This window comes from Camelus dromedarius, unplaced genomic scaffold (assembly GCF_036321535.1).
Source record: "Camelus dromedarius isolate mCamDro1 unplaced genomic scaffold, mCamDro1.pat HAP1_SCAFFOLD_117, whole genome shotgun sequence".
Classification (NCBI taxonomy): domain Eukaryota; kingdom Metazoa; phylum Chordata; class Mammalia; order Artiodactyla; family Camelidae; genus Camelus; species Camelus dromedarius.
The window spans coordinates 67,878-91,884 of record NW_026989731.1 but is presented as its reverse complement, the minus strand read 5'-3'; the positions used below and the strand labels follow the sequence as shown (position 1 = coordinate 91,884).

Genomic DNA, 24,007 nt, shown 5'->3' with positions numbered 1-24,007 from the left:
CACACTCAGGGAAAATCAATGCCACAGGCAGGCTGAAAACGAGGCTGGAGGAAAGGAAGAGAAAAGGCATAGTTAAGAAGAGGGGAAAGTCTGGGAAAAAGACATCATCACAAGGACTCTCCAGCATCATCCAGCTATCATATAATCATTCATTCAAGAGAGAGTTACTTAGGTCCTATTTTGTGCAAGATTTTACACAGGGCAAAGCAAGAGTGCAGCGTACATGGTGGCAGCAAGTGGCGGGGCTATAATACAATTCTGATCCTGGTACCTTGCACAATTGTACTCAGTATAAAGGCAAAAAAATAAGGTAAAATAATACTATGTAAACTCTACGCATTGTTAAAAAAAATTAAAGAAGACCTAAATACCTGGACAGACACACCACGCACATTCCTGGATCAGATGACAGCGCTCTTGGGATGGCAGTGCTCCCCAGAGCGATCTGTATACTCAACGTGGTCTCGATCACAATCCCAGCCGGCTCCTCTGCAGTAACTGACTAGCTGCTGCTACAATTCATATGGGAATTCGAGGGACTCAGTAACCAAAACGTACTTGAAAAAAAGAAAAAAATGAGAGGACTTGTAATTCTCAATTTCAAACCTTACAACTGTATCTCCAGGTGAGATTAGAGGCCATTTTTAAGTTATTACTGGGTTTATCCTTATTTTCAAAATTCTCTACAATGAATATACCTGTTAGAATAAGAAAAATAAAAAGAAAGGTATCTTGTAAAATATGCACAGTGATTCATTCATTGGGAAAAAAATTATTTTAACTATAAAGAGGTAAACAAATATCTAGTGAAAAAGGACTACTTAAAAACAAGTGTGCATTTACAATTTTCATAATTTGAAAACTGAAAAGCACAAAAACATCAAGTTACTAGGGAGACTAGTGAAACATATTAATAGTTATTTTCAAAAATTCTAATTGAACAATGAAAACTCAAGAAAGGGAAAATTGTGATTGACACCCAAGTGCAAACACATGGAGAGCAAACGCCTAGAAATCACAGTTCCTTTAAATCTGCTTCTAACTCAATAGGAGAGGAAATTCCTCACTTAGGGGACAGTGGAATCCCATACATAAGACAGGATACACAGTACAAACTGCAGTAGTATCGGGAGTGAATTTCTTAGAATTCTAATGTTACAACATTGCTGAAAAACTATAAAAACACTGACAGACAGATTAAAACACACAGTCATATATATTATATAGAAACATATGAAGTCTGCTCCCATGTTGCATAGAAATACAAACATATTTGTTCATTTATAGGCACTGATTACTTTATCACAGATAGAATATTTCAAATAAAACAAAAAATCAATAATACACTCCTCTTGTCAAATCTACTTGATAAGTTACTCTGCTATGCAACCATAATGTGTTTAAGATAGATCTAAAATTAGTGAAAAATCTTTGTATGGTTTCTTGAATTGTTCTCAAAATTCCAAGCTTAATATTAAAATAGATCTGAGCAGTATTTCTATATTATCTTTTCCCTTGTGAAATGAACAACACAGTCTGTTGTCAAAATTCTGTCCTTACAATGATTCACGAGCACCGTTTCCTAACAAAACTGCTGAACAGCAAGGCACTATCCAGACACTGTGACCAAATAAATGAAACACAAGGAAGACAGTGACCCTATCCTGGAGGGCTTATAATCTGTGTCAACAGCGGGTTTTTATTTGATTGGTTTGATTGGGTAGCAAAATAAAATCAATCAAGTACTTTCTGCTTTTAGCATTCTGTAAGTCATGACTGTTTTTAGTGTCATGAGAAGGAAAGACTTAAGCATGACTTGATTAGGTCAACTAGCAACAATCATCACTGGAGAGTGAGTAATAAAGAAGTTAACTGATAGAAATACTTCTGACTACATGAAACCTAAAATAAATCTACACTGATATCCGAAAGGAAAATGAGGAGATGAGGTCCCCAATGAGAAAACAAACTAACAAGGAATCAAAAAAGGAAAGACGTTTTCATTAACGATTCCAGGCAGTAGTGGAGCATGGTGGTGAGGATCACAGATGTTTGGGACGAACATGAGTGCCTGAACTCCCACAGCACTGGGTAGTTGTGAAACTGATATTTCAGAGAAATTTTCTGCATCTCAGTCTTCTATCCATACACTGGGGACAACAACCGCACCCATCTCCTAGAACGGTCCTACGAATTAAGTTATTTTATATATAAAATTTTAAATAAAAGACCTCAGATTTTAAATAATACCCCAAAAGCACAAGGAACAAAGAAAACAGAGATAAATTGGAGTTCATCAAAATTTAAAACTTTGCTTCAAAGGGCACCATCCAGAAAGTGAAAAAACAACACACAGGAGAAATTTTTTTCAAATCATTTATCTGATAAGGAATTTGTATCTATAAAAAAAAAAGTACCTCCTACAACTCAACAATAAAAAGGCAACTCAATTAAAAGGTGAATAAAGGATCTGAAATGGTATTTTTCAAGGAAAATATACAAATGGCCAATAAGCACAAAGAAACGATGTTCAATATCTTTAGCTGTAAGGGAAATCAAGTCAAAATCACTAGGAGAAACCACTTCACACTCACAACAATAGCTTATAATAAAAAAAAAGGGTAACAAGCACTAATAATGACACAGAGGAAGTGGAGCGCACAGCCCTTTCTGGTGAGGACGTAACACAGCGTGGCCACTTTGGAAAACAGCCTGGCAGGTCCTCAGAGAGTTGAACATTTGGTTTCTGAATGACCCAGCAACTCTGCTGTCTGGGCACAGACGTAAGAGAACTGAAAACAAATATCCACATAAAAACTCCTACAGGAATATTCATGGCGACATTACTCATCACAGCCAAAAAGCAGAAACAACCCAATTGCCTATCACCTGATGAATGGGTAAACAGTGGGGCCCAGCCATACAGTGGAATATTATTCAGCAATAGCAAAGCATAGAGTACTGACCCAGGCCACAACGTGGACAAACTTTGATAACGTTACTCAGTGTGAAATAAGTCAGTCACAATAGACGGTTCCACTTACATGAAGTGACTCGATTTAAATGAAATGTCCAGCACAGGCAAATCCACAGAGAGAGAAGAGTGGCTCCTTGGGGCTGGGGGAGGATGGGGAAGATGGGAATGACTGCTTATGCATACGGGGCTTCCTGTTGGGGGAATGAAAATATTCTAAGATTAAATGGGATGCACAATTCTGGGCATAGAGTAAAAACGACTGTATATTTAAATGGTTGAATTGTATTAAAACTGGTAAGAAAAAAAGCACCTCGGGCCAGTACCTTCCCTAGTAAATGCAAATTGCTAACTTTTATTAGAGGAAGAAGAAACTGCCCTCAGCATGAAAGTAGGAGATAAGCAAATGTGAGTTAACCGAAATTGGACAAGAGCATTTCACTTGAAACAGTTGCTGAGTGTACACGAAATATTCAGAAATAAGAAAATCTGTTTCACATCAGGAAGAAGCATTCTGCTTCAAATGCAGATCAAGGTTTCGGCAAGCCCAGCTGCTACAAATGACCAGAGAAGAAACCTGGTTCTTAAAACAAGCACCAGAGCCAACAAGGAAATGGTGGTGAGGAAAGCAGGCGGCCGAATATCTGGAACAGTTTGCTACAAATAATTTCTCCACTGAAAATTTAAAAATAAAATGAAAGTGATAAAATGCTCTGTTGACCTCACGTGAATGGGCTTCCTTCGGTGTTCGACTGTTCTGTAACCCCGATTGAGAGACTCAGGAGAATCAGCATGTCTCCTGGGAGTCCCCAAAGGACTGCCCACCAGCACGCTGACCACCATCACATCTACCAGGGTTGAATTGCAGAGAAGAGACCAACTTCTGAAAGGCACAGGAAATGTTGACAAGGGAAGAAAAAGCTGCAGTCAGTCCTGGGACAGAGGCCCTCTGAGCAGAGGCCAGAAGGCTGCAGGTGAACTGCAGTGGCCGTGGGACAGGAAGGGACCATGGGGGAGCATATCTCAATTCTCTCCTCTCTCTCCATCGGGTAGGAGAGATAAACATGCATCCTTCTCACCTGGAACTGTGGGTTGGCTGGCAGAATTCTTACCGACATGGAATGATTATTCAAGTCTCTGTGGAAAAAGTCAATAAATCGAGAGGGAGTAGGGAGCCAACTCCACGAGCCTCTCAATTGCACCCTTATTTATTGTGTATAATCAAAGGAAAAATTCATTAACAGTTGTGTGATAGTAATAGGAACTTCGGGAAAGACAGTATGAAGCAGAGATTGTAGAATACACAATGAGTACAAAGGATTAGTGTATCTTTAGGGAAGTCATGGGGTGAGGGGAGCAAGATACATTTTTAGACATGTGAATTACAAAGCAGACCACCAGACCAGCCAGGTCCTTGTTCTGTGGATCATAGACTATCTAACAGCACACAAGCTCAGCGTTTATAGCTGAGGGCCTCGGTCCTTGCTTTGCAACCAGCAGAGTGCTATCTAAAAGCTCAACTATGCAAGCAAAGCGTTGTCTCTGCTTTTTAAGGCAAGGAGACTGGAGTGAGGATGTACAGGCACTTGCTTGCAAAGCAGTTTTTAAGCATATATTTTTCTTCTTAAAGTTCACAGGAGGCTGGAGTGTGTTACAATTTGTTAAACCAATCATGGGGTCCCACATGGAACCATTATGGAGGACACCCTAGGATGACAAATCCTGCCTCTGGGTCTTTTCCTGCCATCTTCAGCCACTCTAGCAGGGTCTAGGCACATCCGTGAATAACGATCCTACAGAACTACCCACACTCTTAACTCCTGGTGCTTGAAACTTAATTTTAGCTCTACACAACTTACCGTAGAAAAGTTTCAGAAATAAAAGATATAATATTCCTTTTATATCTCATCATATTACTGATTTTTCTGATTGCTCTAAGTTGCTTCTACTTGGTAAAGCACATAATTCTGCAGGTGAATTCAGTAATTTCCATTGGGCATATCTAGCCATTTTGGGCTCTCTAACTTCTATTGGTCAAATACCGATACACTTAATTGATTTCTTTGTTTATCAATTTCAGCCGGGAGGAGAGGGAGTGTCACTCTTTTCCTCAGCCCACCCTCAACCCTTTTCTCATCAACTCAGGCCTCCTGAAAACAAAACAAAGGATTGGTTTCCCTTCTACTCTTTCCACAAAAGCAACAGGAAACATCAGCCTGGAGAAAGAATTCAACACAAATGTTAAAACAAAAATCTATAAACCTGGAGCAACTCCATCTCCGAATCATGATACACAATGACATGAGAGTAAGTGTGTCAGGCACAAAGCATGCGTGAGCCTGACCACCTGATTTCTATTCTTCAAAGGAAGGAAGGTTTTCATATTTTTTATTATCATACTTTGTCATTGTTTCTGATTATGCCAAAAAATAGTTTATGAAAGAATTATGCACTGCAATAACAGATTACTATTGTATCAATTATAGAAGGCATTCAGAGGGGATAGGAAAAGCCACCTCTGTAAAAAATGCAAAATTTCTTCCCCTGTTAAGAACACGTATACAAAATGCAACAGAGAATTCAAATTCTTGTGGAGAGGAGCAAAAGCCACAGAACCAAAGCAAAGTCAATAGAATGAGTTAATTCAGAATTCACTGGACAAACATGCTCAATGCATTCAAATAATTTTAAAGGCACACTGCAAACCATTCACTTAATGATCTGCAGGCTAGAGGAAGCATTTCCCGCTTTAACAGACAACAGAAATCAATAGGGTGCCCCAACAAACAAGGACCAAAGAACAATCAGGTTTTTAACAGCTCTGATATATCAGCATGTTCTAAAGATCAAAATCCAGAAATTTTAAACATTCATTCACACCACAATGAAACAAGCACTTAAAAAAAAAAAAAACAAAGAAACTAAGCACATAGATCATGTACATAGATCAATGAGGACTTCATGTACCGCTGGAAGAACAGGCTATAGCCTTCTACTTGAAAAATAAAACTACTTTTAATGATAACTGCTAAAACACATTTCATCATTCATGTTGCCTTGAAAAATCTGAGGCACTTGTATCTGATCAGAAAAGCAATTCTGGGTAATAGTAGGTTACAATTCAGTGCCAGTTTGCTTTAGAAGAAAAGAGAAAAAAAAGCTACTGTTTCTCATATCCTGCACAAAGTGTGAAGTGTCTCCCTGCCTCTTTCTCCTCCCGTTTTCTGAGCTCATGCTCCCCAACCCTTCTGAAACAAGTATGAGAAACTCTTATTCCCACCAATATGCCAAATGACAAAAGAATATCAATTTATTTGTGTAAATATGTGCCTATACCTTGAACTGTAGGAGAAAGGTATCAGAAGTCCATATGAAACTTATTTCTAGATTCCTGAAGTCACACACACAAACGTTCACACAGACACAGACACATACCCCCTGGATTACTGGGCACTTCACAAGTTTAGGAATTCCAACTTCTAGAAGATAACTTTGTAGTTAGTTTAAAATACAAATCTGTCAGCTTTTGAAAGCCTTGATCATCTGCTAAACCATCCAAATATCAAAGAGATCCAATTAGCTTTCTCTGTAGAATGTAATTTCACTTGATGGCAAAACAGACCCTAAGAAGTACTGGATCAAAGATTCGTGTTTATCACTACCTATGATCGTTTTTAAGCACATTAACAGATTCAGAAATGTATGTCTCAACAACATTTATTCTTATTGAAAAAGCATACGTGTTCAACTCTCTATACAGTGACTAGGTTCCATGATGGTGTTTAAGAGCTATTTTGTGTATTGAAATATTTATTTTCAAGTGCAGACAAGGAGGGTGTGTATTACTCAGTTGTAGAGCACCTGCTTAGCATGAACAATGTCCTGGATTCAGTCCCCAGTACCTCCAAAAAAATAAATAAAAATAAGTGCATATTTAAAAATAAGAATAAAGTTATATAAAAAAAAAGCAGACTAAAAAGCACTGCAATCTATGTGCTACAATTATAGTAAAAAAAAAGTGTTTCTTTCAAATATTGACTATATGCCAATCACAGAGACAATCACAAATCACACCTGATAACCATCACGTGTGATTCTCAGCAACAGTACTAAGTAGACATGGATGAGAATCCCGGCACTGCGGATGAGGAGACGGAGCTCGGAGGAGCTGCGGACCCTGACCGTCCTGCTCCCCGTGACACCGCGTCTACCCAGGGCAAGCTCTGACAGACCTGCTCTGAGGGGACACCCAGCTGCATGGAACCTTGGGGCATTGGGGAGTCGCAGAAAACACTAAAAATTGTTCAGTGAAAAACCAGCTCAAATATATTACACTTTGCCACATCCTTTAAAAAGGGAAAATGACTGAGACCTTTTTGATGCCTCCGTGTCCTTTCTGCCATCATCAATTATTTGCCCTCTCAGGGTGACCAGTGATGAACTGGACCCCATATGAAATGCACTCATATGGAAGAGCTTTTAAAGTTATTTTAAGAAGTTTGTAAGACCCTGTCTATGCCTCACACAGGTGGTCATCCATCACTTCTCACCGGTGTGGACGTACCACCTGAAATCACTCCTTTCTGCTTTTTAAAATCCCTTCATCTAATCCAGGCTTTTCAACAGCAAAGAAGCACCTCAACCACAGACACTGGACAGCTTTTCACCAAACGGACTCGAACAGCCCATTGGACTACCTGGAAACCCTTTTCTTCTATTAAAACCACTTCCAGGTACTTCATCATTTTCTGATTGGTGGACTTGGCCTCTGACTGGCCTACTCAGAGAGCTCCCAGCCTCACATGCGGGGGTGGGAGAGGACCCTGCTGTTGGGGGAAATCAGTGAGGAAGGCGGACATACTCCCGCCAGGTCTGCAAGGGTAGAAGTGCCACAACGTGCTCAGAAATTATACCGTCATCACCCCTGGGCTCCCATGGACTTGTTTCACATTAACCAAACTCATGACACACTGATGAAAGAAAACCAGAAACTTAACTTATTAATGTAACAGAAGACGTGAAACTATGAACCAGACTGAAATATCAGAGTTCAACCATGAGTACATTTTCTCAATGGCCTAATCACGGGGAGGCAGTCACATGGCAAGCATGGACAGAAACAGAGCAGGAAGGGTTTCTAGATTAACTCAATGGACTAAATTTCTGTTATAAGAACTGATCTACTGCCTGGAAAACAAATAACGCCAATCACGATGCACTCTCTGTGGACAGTGGCCAAGACATGACTATGAGCATCTGTGTAACTCTCCTTTCCCTGTCCTTTCTGGGCTAACATATGCACAGAGGTACAAAGATTCAGGGATGCAGATAACTCTAAACACCCAAAGCCCATCTCTGGGAGCCTCAAACCAGTAAGCCAGGGTTTAAATACCAGCTCTGCCACTTACTATTTCTGTGATTTTGGCCAACTTACCCTCTGTGTGCCTCAATTTCCACACTGTAAAACTGGGATAACAATCAAACCTTCCTTACTCGCTTGTTGAGCAGATTGAAGGATTCATTTCTGTAAAACTCTCAGAAAAGAATGTAGCACATTTTGGGTGTTCAACAAATGTCAACTTAATATCAAAGTGATTTACAAGTCTCCCTTCTAATCATCTTATGTGTTTCCTGACTAGTCTAAGTCCCAAAGAAAATCCTTATTTCTCCTTTTATAAACTCTTGGGGAGGACCCTTCTCTTCCATCCCACCACCTGTTTAAACCGAGGGAGGGAATGCCTCCTAACCACTCCTCTGGGCCATGGAGAGTGCTTCTCCATTCACACCCCTGGCCCCTGGCCAACAGATAGCCCTCGTCACACTAACAGAGTGAGGTGTGAGTCCGGGAAGACAAGCAGGGCATTTGAAACCCTTCCTTTCCCTCCAGTGTTGATCACCATTGGGAAGCACTTGGGATGCTCGGCTCCATGGCAGGACAGCCTTGTGCATGAATGGGCAGGTCCTCTCAAGGGAAGGTTCGCTGTGTCACAGAGCTACATGGGACAGGGTGAGTCTCTAATTCTGGGACACAGTATCATGACACGCATTTTCCCACAGCCCTGAAGTTCATGGAGAACGTGGCTTCATCAGTAACAAATAAGACATTTATCGCCTGCCTACTCTTATGTGTCATCTCTCAGTTGGCTGCTGGAGACAACATGTGTATAAGTATTGGATCCCTTTAAGCCCCAAAATATATGAAGTAACAAAGAATTCTGTGGCTTAACGTTGGTTCAGGGCGACTGTGTAACAGTTCTGACTCTGCTGATGCTTAATTATGGGTATAGGAACTAAGGAACCTCCTCAAATATCTCTCAGCATAAAACCAGCTTTTCTTATTTTCCTGTTTCTTAGTAATTGCCAAAGACTCTCAAATGATGGCTTCACACAAAAAAGCAGCTAAAGTTTATGAGCCCTCTTGACATACCCACTGTGGTAAACACTTTACATAATTTCTAATTCTCACAATTCTGCAAAGCAGATACGAGCGTCCCCATCTCACAGACGAGGGAAAAACTAAGAGCAAACTGACTCAGGCTCACGTGGCTCAGTGGCAGCACGTGCACGCAAACCCAAGACAAAAAACTACACCCCTTCTTATATGTACAAAATCACCTCCCAACAAATGATACACAGCTGCTGGGTCAATACTCAGGGAACTCAGTACACTTTTCAGCTTTAAGGTGCTCCAGAGGCCGCTCTTAGCTGCTTTATAAAATTCCGGCTCACTGGTTGCTAACACTGGAAGAAAAGACCGATTTTGCCATTGTTTGCACAGCAAGTCTGAAATGTTCACAGCGAGATGACAGAATAAGTCTAAGACATAAGCAGAATAATTTTTCCAGGTAGACAGACATAATGGACATTGTGCTATTCTGAAGCACTAAGCAACGGAATCAAAACAAAATAACATTTGTTAAGCCTTCTTTTGCAAAAGGAATATTAAGACTGTTAGAAGGTGCAACAGCGCCACCTATGGCTAAAATGACCTTCCAGGTTGCCGGGAAAGATGCAACACAAAAATTGCCTGTAGGATCAGAAAAGAGAATCAGATAACTAAAAGCTTATGTAGCACATACTGCACTTTGCTTCGGGGGAAGGGAAGGGTATTTAGTATTTAATCTGATATTGCTAATACTCCTGAATATAAACAAAAGACATAGGTTCATGGAAACTCATCTTAGAAGAGGAAAGAATCCAGTCCAGCCACTTCATTTTACAGGAGGGGAAACTGAGACATGGGTTCTGTCCTGCAATCGGCAGCAAAGCTCTCCCAGGCCTCATGTCTTGCACTGTAGCATAAACCAACAGATCTGTACTAGGCCTATATTCATAAAAGTCACGTTTGTATTTTTCCAACATTAGGTTATCTAAGTATCTTGCAAAATAATTCTCAAAGAGCCAGGATATCATACAAGATTGATGAAATACAAAAACATTTATTTACATAATAAAACAGCATGAGCTTTATTCTATTAAAAAAGTGACTTGTTAAATCAATGTTTTGATATTTTAAACCTGTTAAGAGTGCAGGAAAAAAAATCAAAATTTTGCTTAATCACAAAAGAGAGAAGCTTATTCCCTGAAAATGATCAATGTGGATTTTACTAAACTTAATGAATCTGGTCAGAATCCCACGAATTTAAATGTCTGTGTGGATGGTTACACGGCAACATGAATTCTGAGTTGTAACAATACATATTCTGTGTAAATAATATTCAAGGTCGTCTGATTAAGGCAATTTAACCAGTCCCTGTCTCACTAGTATGATACAGATTTCATTAAAACTTCATACTACACTAAAAAAAAAAATGAATCCTTGTTACTTTAAACCATATTCAAATATATCATATATATGAATATTATAAATATTGAATATGCATCAGAAATAAGCGACACTCTTTAGTATTCAGAGTTGATCCTTCTAAAATATCTGTCATTCTGACAGCACATTTTTATTAAGCACCTCTTGGGTTCTTTGTATACAAGGCGTCTAACTCTCACAGTCAGACAAGTTAAACGATATTACTCAAATTTCACAAATAAGGAAATGTACTTAAGCCATGAAAACAACTTACATATTCACCATCAAGAAAGAAAAGAGTAAAGATTTTACTTATAATATTCACTGACAATCTTTTCTTCCATATTAAGACTACATAAAACCAATTCAGTCTTTGTAAGTATTTCTGTCAATAAGGGCCACTAGAGAAAAACAAGTAACATCATTAACAGTGGTTGGACTTTCAAAGCCCACTTCTCTTTGGCACTATAATTGTTTTTAATGTTTTGTTTTTTGTGCTAACAGACCACTAAATTAAAAAAATTAACTTTTTAAGTAATTACATGAGAATTAAACATTTGTGAAAATGTACAATTTTAATTTATGACACTCTGTCTCACATTCTCACTGGTGTCTCTCCTTTGAAGGCCTCATAAGGCTGAGATCACAAAAATCGGCCATTTATGGAGTCACAGCAGTTCGGGTAACCACTCAACGGGAGGCTGATTAGAGGAGCAATTAAGAATGCATCCTGTGCAGCCTGGGTTCCAGCACCGAGCTAGCCACCGCCAGCTGGGTGTGATTTAGGACAAGCTGCTCCATCTCTCAATCCCTCAGCTGCAAAAAAGGAGACAATGATACCTACCCTCAAACACCTGCTATGAAGTAAAACATGAGGAAAGCATTTTAGTGTTAGGTAGGTGTCCACTCAGAGCGAGTTTGGTCATTATGATGATGAGGATGGCTGTTAATAAATTAAGCTAGACCAAAAAGGAGAAATCACCTTAAAGGAGAAACATTTTAATTCAATCAGCATTTCCTTTTGGATGGATTGCAGAAAGTTCTATTGATGTTTTTAATAAACCAAGTTTTGTCCATTAATTATAGATTTACAGGTTCATGGACAAGTCTCCAGAAAAAGAATTAGAGGCCTCTAACTTCTGAATACTAAGAAAGTAAATTAAAAAAAAAATCATTTGGGAGATTATACCTCATTTGGGAGAGTATGTGCTTAGCATGCATGAGGCCCTCACTTCAGTCCCCAGTAACTCCATTTAAAAACTTTCTTTTTTAAGAAATGGAGAATTAAAGCAAAAAGATGGAGGAATACAGAATTTTTTAGAGACTCATCTCAGATTTAAGATGGGGAGAAAACATCCATTTCTCAGAGGAAATCTTGAGAACTATGTAAACAGGATCTGAGATGTCTAGTCTTCTAACATTATTCATGAATTCATATTACCAAGTCTTAAAACTACCTGATAACCCACAGAGGTGATACTGATCGTAACACCTGCCAACACGGATCGAGCTCCCGCTAGGACTGCTCTGTTCTGACATCTCTGCTCCTGAGGCCTGACCAGGCTGAGAGCACTAAATTCGGTCATTCATGAGCATCTCGTGTAAGTCCTCCATGTGTGCTTCTAACTCTCCCCTCACCAGCCCCTCTGAGGGAAGCACTGTTATCATCATCCCCACCCGCAGATAAGGCCACTGAGGCACAGAGACGAAACCTTCCCAGGTCACATTGGCATTAAAGGACGTCTGTATTTCTGCTGTTTTCCTTTTGACAAAGTAATCTGAGATATCAATTCAAGGGAGACTGTTAAATAGTCAAGTCTGTCAGGTCTTCACCTCAAAGAGCAGATACTATAAATTCCTGATGTAGGATGAGGCTGCCGCCACAAACTGACTCAGCTTGAAATTAATATCCAAGATGAAGCAGCGGATTCATGTAAATATTCACGACTGTCAACTCCGCTCTCGGGTCTGGGCCCTTCACTGCCTGAACGGGGGTGAAATCCCCACCCGTGTCAGGGAGGGACGCGCAGCTCTTCCGGGACTCACCCAGGATTCACGGGCTGTTTCCCCCCACAGGCTGTCCTCAACGATTAAAAAGCTCTCAAGATTTTTACACCATGCAAAACTAAAAGACATTTCTGCAGATGGAGCACTTTCTCAGGCTTAAACCTTTTTTGCCTACACTCAGCAAGGGGCAAAAAAAAAAGAAACATGACTCTACAAAGTCTCTGACCCTCACCACTCACGGGAGTAGAACGGCCACAGCAGCAGATGAGTCTTCTCATTGCACGATGAGAACAAAATAAAGCCGCCCCAACAACAGGCACTCCCAGAGACAGAGCTCAGCAGTCTTCTGCACACTCACAGTTGTGCAGCCCTCACCACCATCTATTTCCTGAACACTTCATCACCCCAGAAGAAACCTCCTGTCACTAACAGTCACTCCCTAATCCCCCTCCACCCAGCCCCTTTCAACCATCACCTGCTCTCTGCCTCTGCATGTGCCTTTTCTGGGCATTTCAGATCACTGAAATCAACAATATGTGGCCGTTTGTGTCTGCTTCCTTTCACTTAAAATGCTGTTTTCAAGGCTTGTCCATTTTGAAGTGGTATCAGCATCTCTCTCTCTCTCTTTTTTTTTTTTTTTTGAAAACGTTAAAGTTTATTAGAAGGTAGTAAGTACTATCAAAAAGAGTACGGTGGAGCATAAGTGATTGGGTTTCAAAGGGAAAAGTGTGGGTTGAACAGTCAGGGAGGAGTTCCCAGAACAGGTGGCCTTTTTCATTTTCCTCTTTATTTGTTTTTTCTTTTTTATTCACTCTTACATGTGAATAATGTTCCACTACATGGAGATACTACATTCTGTTCTTCCATTCAGCAGCTATTTATGGACGAAGTCCAGTAGAATGAGTGTAAGAAGTGACTACCATTGATGGCATTTAAGCAAAGGGCAAGACGTGCTTTCAAAAAACAAGCCAACAAACAGAGGCACAAGGAAATTCAGTGCGTTTCTGAGCAAAGAACATGCTTGCTTCGGCAGGACTACCGTGCAGGGCTGGGGCGGATACTGGCAAGAATCACGGTGAGGGAGTCACCTGAGAAGACTCCCCACTGCAAGCAGCTCAGCCAATTCTCCCTCACCCTGTATTGTTAGAGCCATGTTTCTAGGTTACTCTTATTTCAAGTAATAGTACTTTAACTGCACATCTGATCATCTGCCTCAGACCACATTACCTAGAAGCCACAGAAAATCATTCACTGTCCGGAGCAGCTCCAGGACATAACGGTGATGGATCAGGGAGTCCAGCAGCATTCCAGCCTGCAGGCACAAACCCCACATGTGCCCTGGTGATGTCCGGAAAATAAAATGCATGGAAATATCTCATTGCTGGTACACGACATCTGCCCTCAAATTGCCCCAAAATCATGCTGGCAAAGCACTACTCAAACTTTTCACTCCAAAAAAAAAAAAAAAAATGCTAAGAAGGCAAATTTAGGCCCTTCCATTAAAAACCAGCAACCATCACTGCCAGTATCTGAGCTGGAATTCTCCTGACTTCAAAAACCACCGCGCAGTTACTTTTCAAAAGTGAAAGTCATATATGTATTCCACGTAGATGATATTACAGTAGGATTTTTCTTTTCAAAATTTCCAGTTGCAACATTAGCACAAGAAAGTTTATGTTTCAGCTTTAAAAAAATCAATTATCCTCCACTTTCTTAATTTTGAACCTATTATTATTTTATAAAGGGAGCTATGCTGCATATTATAAACCAACTGTTTGGTTTCTGCAAATAAGACCTTTATGGCCTCACTATTTCAGAGCAAACTTTAATGATGTTTTGAGAGGTGGGGCCTGGGGCGCTCACTAACAGCTCTTTAAATACTGACAAGTATGTGCTCTTAAGTAATGCAAAGGCTCTAACTCCACACTAGCTCAGAAAGCAAAGAAACTGCACCAAAGACTTACTTTAAAATTTTAATATATTCCTATTGTTTTGAATATTAAAGTTCTTAAAAGATATGATTATTTTTGAGAAAGCCAACAGCTGTATTAAATTTCCTCTCACCAAGAAAACAATCTTTATCAAGAATAAATACCCCATGGAAATCGAAATGACGGGAGGTTTCTAGCTAAGTGAACATGCAGATCTGAACACAAACCTAAATCCTATCAGATCTCACTCGAACGAGCTCAACAAAGTCCTGGGCTACCCTGGAACTTAGCTCTTCTTTTCCAAAAGCTGGCTGAGCTAAGATCATCACACAAGGCAGGGAAGGAGAGAAGACGAAAGTCCACCTGGCAGCCTCCATCTGTTTTCTTCCAGCCAAAAGTCGCCTCTAGGGTCGCCCTGCTAACAAGCCCTCCCCATAAGGAAATCCGGCATCCACACTGCCCCTGCCGTCCCCAAGCAGTCCCGACGCCTCTCTCCCAGCCTGTGAATGTTCTTCTAATGACCCCCCCTGTTGGTGGCACCCTTCCCCTCTTCCCTGCTACACACACACACACACACAGAGCCACAGCAGTCTTCCCAAATCACAAATTTGATTACATCACCCCCACTTCAAACCCTTCAGAGGCTCCCTGGTGGAATTCTAGCCCCACCCCAGACACTGCTCACCCAGCCTCACCTCAGTACACAGGTCCCCAGTGACCTCAGGGGCCCCCTGACTTGCTCCTACTTCCCACTTGTCTCCAGGCTCATTTTGACTGTTTCCCAAGGAAGCCTTCCCTCCTTCCAACTACCACAATTTGTTCCTCTATTCCTAGAACATTCTAGGCTAAGTCAACTTCTGACAATGCTAAGCTCACAAGAAGCAAATACATTTTGCTTACTAATGTGGCTCCACCCTCTCTCCCCTAGACACACAGAAGTGCACGTGTTATGAATAAACGAATGACGGGGTGGGTCTCAAAGGGACAGACATACCTACTCTCACCCGTCCCGACCCTTGTGTCTGTAGAATATCAGAAGAAAAACCAGAATTACCTTTCCTGAGGGTCACTTTCTGATGACACCCTTCACTGACTACTGTGTCAGTTCTAGTAAAACCCAAGCTCTTCCAAAGCCCTCCATCCCGGACTCTCTCCAGTGTCCTCACCAGCAGGGGCACCTTCCACCCTGGACCACACAGGGCACTCTCCCCGTTTCCCCACGCCAAAAGCCTCCAGGCATCTGCCCGGGCTGCACCTGCCACCTGAGCCACATTCTTGACTACTTCTCCTGGCTGACACTCTGTCCTCACAAATGAATGTAGAGTCCATTTCTTCCAGGAAGTCCTCTCTGATAATGTCCTTTAGGTCTTGGTTGGGCTTCATCTATAGCAGCAGTACATGGTGACCAACCGGGTGTTTGCCCGCTCCTTTGAGACCACGAACTCTTGGGGGCCACGTGGGAAGGAGTGAGAGATTACAAGAGGGGTGCGGGAAGCAAAAAGCAAAAATCACAGCCCAAGTCCCAAATTCAAGGATACTTTCTCAGGAAAAAGTATAAACAATTTCACACGTGTGCAATTTGGCTACTGTTTTTGTGGCTTGTGGACAGCAAGAACTTGGTGTTCTAGTCCAAAACCAAGATTACATGCAAAGAAATGTATATATTCATATCCAAAGGAAACCAGAGCTGCTCAACAACAGTTTGCAGTTAGAATTGAAAGGAACTTTGATAAAGGCAATCTCTCTCTCTCTCTTCCTTCTTTTCTGGCATCATATAATTTTAGAAGTATTTGCGTGACCAAGAGATGGCTACAGCCCGTGATTCTTCACTGAAGTGTTTGGGGCTGAGGAAGACCAGATTACATTCACTGCATAAATGCAATCACACCAACACACTGATAGGTGCCGTGGTGGTGGAGCTGATGTTCCAAAGCAGGCAACCTTATTCTGTAAGAGAGCTCTAAATAGAAAGTAAGAAATGCAATGTTCTGTAGTCAATTTCATTTGCTATATGGGTCATTAATTGATAGTATATCTTGTCTAATGAAACCCAAAAATAAATTGTCAAAGTCGATTTTCTTCATCTGACCATTTTATGCTAACTTTGGATATTAAACCCTCACTCCATAAGTAAAACTCAGGCCTACGCTGCAGCATAGTTACATCCCGTGGAAGAAAGCCGATCAAGGGAGAACTGGAGAGTTTCCCTTCAGAAGCTGCTAAGTCTGGTTTTGCACCTGTACGTGATTTGCAACCACGTCATCGAGAATGGAGAAAACCTAACAACTGTGGGGCGAAAAGCACTGCGGTGCTTCAGAAAAATCAAAGAACGCTGAGCTTTGTGAAACAGTCCTGAGGCACTTAAATCGTACTTTTTCTGAAAGGCTCCAAAACTGACCCAATTCACCATTCCAGGTTCAACAGGGAGGTACCGGAATTAGTAGAGAAAACATGCCCTTGAAGTCTGACAAGGCCTTGCTTGAATTCTGCTGCAGCATTTACTAGCCACTAAACGGACCAATTCTTTAACCCTCTGAGAATGCTTCCCGATCTGCAAAAGGGGGCTGCCACCGCCCACCTGGGAAGCATGGATGTGAATTCAACACGCAAGTAGGGTGGCCGACTGGTACCTGACACGGGGCCTGGCTAGTTTCCCTCCGCTGCCCTTCTCCCCCTTTAAACTTGCACTGTTCCCCCGGTAAGGATCAAAACCACGGAACAGAATGCCCGATTTTTCTGTGTATCCCCGGATACATGACTTACCCTTAGGAGGCCAGAAAAACTGCTTCCTCCCCAGTCACTATCAACGTTCTTAAGATTCTGGGTATTTTTAACTCTATTTTCCAGGGAGACTATTCCAGACCTTTCCAAGCACCATTCTCCAGGTTGGCTCCCCTCCCAGCACCCATCCTTTCTCACTTCAGATACTCTGTATGATTGCCTTCTGTTCATGGGAAAGCGAGTCCGGTAGGGTGTGGACTCCCAAGGACTCCACCCTCCCTCACAGGTGAGTGTGACTACCTTCTGCCCACTCCTCACTCCAACTCCAGCTTCTAAGAAATCTACCCTCCAGGACCCTGCAGACTCTGCATCTTCCCAAGACACACACGTGGCCACGACCCTCCCTTCAGATTTCTTCCTGGCTGGCCCTGCACACACCCCAGCCCCTTAAAGATAAATGGCATTTGGCTGAAAATCGCAAATGCCGCTGACTGACACACCAAAGCTGCATGGTCTGGGCTTTCCTCCAACCCAGGCAGGGCCCTGCCCCGCCTCAGCCTCAGTCTGCAGCTCTCGAGATGATGTAATTCACATGCAAGGCTATGAACACCAGCTAAGAATGACGATTCCCAACGTGTATCTATAGTCCGGCTCCTTCACCTGAGCCACAATCTCATAGACACGAGTGCCTCTTTGAAGTCCTAACTTGGATGACAAATGGCATCTTAAAAATGCCTCATGTTCACCATTTAATCTGGAATTCGATTCCTGGCAGGTACCTCCCAGACTCCCCATTTTAGTAACAGCCCCAGCACCCAACTATGTGTTTGAGGTCACATTCAATTTCCAATGTTCCCTCCCCTAATCCCTGCCCTGGAATCAGTCCTATTATTTCCGTCACTAAGCCCATCTCAAATGTGGTTCTACAGGGACCATGGCCGTAACCCCCCAAGTTCACAGCATGGTACACTGACTAACAGTCCTCCGTAGGGTGCTCCCTGGAGGGGGAGGCATCTCCTGCCGCTGGTCACCTCAGAAGGCACTGGATTCTCACAAAGGAGGCCCAGGAGAAGGGACTCAAGGTTCTCCCGTGGTCTGAGCTTTGAAGGGCCCGAGGTCTGGGGGAGCTCCTAATTAGCAGCCACACTTGCCAGTGAGCAGATGAGGATGGAGGAACCCAGGCACGGCTGTTCTCACTCCAACCCCTGGGCTCTCGGGAGCCACGGGAAAGGCCTGTGTCCAGGGCACAGCCCGGCCATCACAGATCCCAGCCAGCATTAGCCAACCCGGACAGCCTAGACTCCATCTAATTGTGACACTTACTTCTGTTCTGTTCCCCACCCAGAATGTGATGGACTCATTCAGATATTATGGCCTGTCTCAAGCGATACAAATTCAGTGATAAATGAAGTGCCCACATTTGGACCAGAGCATGAAAGGAGAAACAAGGCCTCATGTTCAGCATGATGGTGGTGGCCAAACCCTTCCACCGAGTGAGATGAAGCATGATGGGGGTGAGAATCCAAGGTCCTAGGTCGGCCAAAACATCTTCCTTCAAGGTTGGCTGGGGTGTTGCAGACTCCCTACCGCAAACTAACTACACGGCCGTCAGTGGTGGACGTCAGCTGCAACAGACACGGAGTCAGCTATTTATGCCAACATGGGTTAAAAGTAAAGGCCGTTGCAGGGAGGCCTGCACGGCTGCTGAGGCAAAGCACAGACCCGTCTCTGAATGCCCACTGGCTGGAGAAGAGAGGAAGCTACGGTCCCCTTTAGCGGTCGCTGTGTCAACAAGATCCAGGTGAGCCAGCTACTTAGGAGAAGGCCATGTTTTCCTGATACTCAGAAAAACCAGCCTCGTAAAGGGAACACAAGAGTGGCATGGATTTTAGACCCCACTAAGCCACTTTATGAAGGCAAAGTAAAGTAAATGGCACAGGGATGTTGAATGCAAAAAAAAAAAAATTAAATAAGTAAACGGTGACTGCTTCCTCCAACAGCGTCCCCTGCAGCTGCACACCCATGAGCCTGCCACTCTCTCACCAGTGACCGCTGGCCAGGAAGTGCCATCACGCACGTCACACAGTGACAGCCAGGAACCGCGTGAAGAGCACGTTTGTGTAAAAGCAGGAATCGAGCAAGATGCTGCAGAATTTGACTTTACAAGTTTAAATACTCCATGAAAAGAATCCCTCAGCAGCCGCCTAAATCAATTCGCATCTCACTTCTTCAAAACAATCAAACAAATTTAATAAGGGCGCATTTGTCACCAAATATAAGGAGGACCAAACAGGTTCCTCAAAGCAAGGATTTTAACAGGTATCAAACACCAGTGGGTGATGTGCTAACAAAGCAAATATTCCAAAAAATTAGAAAATAAAAAATGACTAGGATAATACATGGATCAAGGCAACTGTTAAGTTTTTGCTCTTTAAAGCGATGGAGACTGTACGGAGGGCAATCTGGATATTTCCAATGCAGGGTGTGCACAGCCCACATTTTCAGACGCAACAACATGCTCACTTGGCAGTACAAGAGAAAAAGAATAAAGAAAAAGGAAAAGAGGAACAAGAGAAAATTAGAAACACACAAGAACAAAAATGATTTTGACAGCATATACAAGAATTTATGTGAGTGTGTGAGGCCAGGGATGCTGGGACGGTGAGACCCACACTCACCTCCTGCTCCGGGGAAGGCAGGGGCCTGAGGGGAGTGGCGCTGCCGGGGGACCCCAACATGATCAGCGCCCCTAACCAAAACTCCACCTATATGCGTCTAGGCAGATTTTGAGCTACAAAATGTGGTCGCATTTCAGGCTGGACAGTTTTACTCACTTCCACCAAGAGTAGCAGGAGAGAATTAGGCTGTTCCTGTACCAAAGCATTGTTTAAAAAATTAATGACTGTGGAATAGTAAAAGCAAAAATTCAGTAAAAGTGACTGGAGGAGAATGTGCTTGACCCGAGCTCACTGGCCACGTTATCTCACTGACGTTAAGATGCTGGCTGAGCCCTTATGGTACCAAAACAGACAGACCCACCAGGAGGGAGGTTTAATGCGCTGCTGTATTTTGATGCCGAGAGCCATGCCTGGTACACGAGGTTCTGGGTAAACAATGGTGACAGTGTCAACCACTATGGGCTAAGCACACATCCAGCTACTCCGCCAAATCCCAAGGGCAGACTTCAAAAGGCAAAAACAAGTTGGCATTCTCTGGTGGGTCTGCAGAGTCAGAGCCAAGCAGTTGCTGAGCAAAAATGTCACCAGTGCCTCCTATGACAAAAGAGGAGGCACTGGCCTGGGGCTGGGGCAGGGCTCTAGGCTTCCACTGCTCACCAACCAATCTGTCCAGGGGGAGAAGGTGGTCTCTGCGTATGTTGCACCTATGCACCTACCTTGACTGACGCCTGGGGGCTCAGCAGGGGGTGACATGTGAGGTGAACGGAGCCAGCCTCGGTGTAGCACGGTGCTGGCAGCTATGCCCTCAGCAGCGCCCAGGCTCCTAAACCTGACACCTCGTCTCCAAGGAGCAGAAGGGGAGTGCGGGCATGAAGATCACAGGGCCCTGTGAGGACAAGTACAGGCCATGACATGCCTTGCCCATTCCTTAAGCCATAGAGTTATGTCCGGGAGGAACAGAAAATTCATCCAGAGCCCGCTAGGCACCTCACACACGTGGGGGACTCGGGTCCCCTGTGCCTATCACTCACAGGGCTGGTCTGGACATTCTTTTTATCAATTCTCTGGCATCTTCTCCTCCAACTTACCAACAAACAGAAAGTAGAATCTGATCTTAGTTAATTTCAAGAATCACAGAGCACCGCCTTCACAGTGGGCCCGGCAGCCGTGCCAGGTCCTCCGACCGTCACCTGTCAGACCGCCATGAGTACTCTCCAGACTCAAGGCCTGAGGCCGTAGGCCGTGGGCACACAGCTTCCCTCACTCTCCCCAGCAAAGGGGGACCACCTCTCGGCAAAGGCATGTCACCCTCTTCTGCACGAAGGACAGCACTATAGATACACGGGGAAACAGAGCAGATGGTGGGGGGGGGTAGGCAGCCCAGAAGAGCTCGTCTGTAATTCCGAGACAAAGTGGGGCCGTTGACTTAATCACAGGGACAAAGTGAGGATGAACATTTCCCTGCTCTTTCCCATACTCCGTGATACGCCTTTCCCTGCATAAGGAGTTCATTCGGAAGTCCCTGGCGGTGATTCTGATGTCCTAACATGGCATGCTGGCTGTCGGGCAGGAATAGAGGGCCTGAGCCGAACAGGTGCTGGGCCTGGGAGGCAGGAGACACCGGCTCCAGCCCCAGCTCAACCAGCGCCTCGTTCTGCCTCTCGGGATTCAGCATCTCATCTACAAGCAAAGGGATGAGACTATCTTAAGACAGGCTGCCCAACATAAATGAAATGAGAGCCATGTAAAGAAAGTTTCCCAGTTGCCACATTTAAAACGGTAAACAAAGAAACAAACCAAGAAACAAAAAACAAATACTAGAAAATGATTTTAAGAACAAATCTTAACCTACTGTATGTAAAATACTATCATTTTGACATGTAATCAATATAGGAAGTGATAAGATAGTTTACATTCTTTTTACTAGACAAGTCTCAGCGTCTGATGTTCATTTGACCTACAGCAAATCTCACCTCAGAGCAGCCTCCTCCCCAGCTCTCCTAGCATCAGTGGCTGTGGCTACTCTATTGGACAGCAACTCCAGGGGTCCCACCAGGGTCCTGGCTGAAAACCTGGAGTAAGTGTCCACAATAACCCTAAAAGGATCTCTCTGAAACAAAGGCGGATTCACTTTTAAATGTCTGTAAACCGGCGGGCTGGACCTCCCTCCACCCTTGGCTACAAGAGAGTCCTCTTCCTTGCTGATCCCTTTCTGGATGTAGGGAAGAAACCCGGCACACAGCCAGGGTGGACTGGCCTCCAGGTAAACTTACCTGCTTTCTGTGTCCAGTCCCATGATGTCCTCCTTCTCAAATGGGATGCAGAGAAGGAGGATCTTGTCCCCAGAATTGTCGGATGCACAGTCCAGCCTCTTGGACTTGGGCAAGATGAAGAGTGACTCAGTGAAGTCCTTGATCCTCTTCTCCACCACCCTGCAGTCCTCGTAAATTGAAGGCCACTTTGGTGCGCGGCTGCTCGGCCACCTCCCCATGCAGCAGAAAGTCAAAGAGCTGAGAGTCATAGAGCGTGGTGCCATACAGCTCCTCTGCACGTGGAGCTTTTCGAAGCCTTGGCCGAGAGGCAGTCAGTAATGATGACAAGGCCCAAGACCTTGCGCTGGGTCTGGAAGTCGCTCCACCCATTCTTGGGCGCATAGTGGTGCCTGTAGTGGATACAGTTTGCCCACTGGGAGCCGCACGGACTGATCTGACTCACCAAGGTGATTCACTTATAGATGCAAAAGAAATTCTCCTCTGAGATGATCCCCACCTGTTCGACCACCACGGGGAAAGTCTGGTGGTCCTCAGCACACTGCTCGTAGTCAGGGATGCTCATGTTGCAGGCCCTGACGAGAGGGCAGAGGAGATCGAGGTACATACTGTACTGTGGGCTGCAGGCCCATCTGGGTTGTGGTGACCTGGTGTGTACCAACCAGAAGGCAAGGGAAGCTCAAGTAAATCCGGGGGTACAGTTTGTCCTCAGAGTCTTCAAATGGCTACCGTAGCTCGGATCACATTACCCAGCTTTTGGTCTAGGCTTTCTGCCCTGCAGAGAAGGGTCATTTCTTGTTTTCTGTTTCCAAGCACCTACCAAGGCCCTGATGCAAAGTCACTGCTGAAAAATGCTGAATAAGGAAGTGAACAAAGGAAGTGCTTTCCCCAACCTCCTTCAGCAGAATATAAAGAAAAGGACTACAGTGGGATCAAAAGATCTGGTTTTCTATCCAATTTATTTGAACTCCTAAGCTTCAGAATAATGGATAAGAAAACTTGCCTTGGGGAGGAGGGTACAGTTCAGTGGTAGAGCACGTGCTTAGCATGTACGAGGTCCTGGGTTCAAACACCAGTACCTCATTTTAAAAAATGAAACAAATAAATAAACCTAATTACCCTCCTGAAAAAATATTTTTTAATTCAAAATTCAAAAAAAAAACCTTGCAATTGACACAACATTGTAAACTTGACTATACTTCAATTAAAAAAAAAAATCTTTGTCTTACATGAATATATCTGGATTACAGAAGTCTGCAAATGTAAAATGCCTAGGGTACCACCTGCATAAAAAGGGGTGACTGTACAAATTTAGTATCGCTCCTTTATGAGCTATATTTCATCTGGGGGGGTTATAACTTCTTAGAGCTAATTTTCTCAGATTAAAAAATATAAACAATACCTGATTCTCAGGACTGCTGAAGAATCAGATAACCCTATGAAAGCATCTGACCCACAGAGGTTACTCAATAATGTTTGTTGAATGAATGAATAAACCAGCAAAATGAATGCTGCTCCCTGCCACAGACCATCATAATGGTACTACCTGGAAATCCCAAGCCCACGTTCCATCCGTCTCGACACTAACCATGTGGGTGACCTGGTCAGGCCTGTGTGATTCT

At 43.4% G+C, this 24,007-nt stretch overlaps 1 long non-coding RNA gene across 1 annotated transcript in view; it reads right to left on the bottom strand.

Annotated features, from left to right (window-relative positions):
* The window catches only part of LOC135320498 (uncharacterized), a 121,921-nt gene that overhangs the window by 35,056 nt on the left and 62,858 nt on the right, over positions 1–24,007 (bottom strand). Inside the window, exons 7-8 of the long non-coding RNA XR_010379658.1 lie at positions 22,389–22,960; positions 372–557 (exon numbers count right to left, since the gene is read on the bottom strand). This is a non-coding gene — a long non-coding RNA (uncharacterized LOC135320498). The remainder of the gene's footprint in view (positions 1–371; positions 558–22,388; positions 22,961–24,007) is intronic.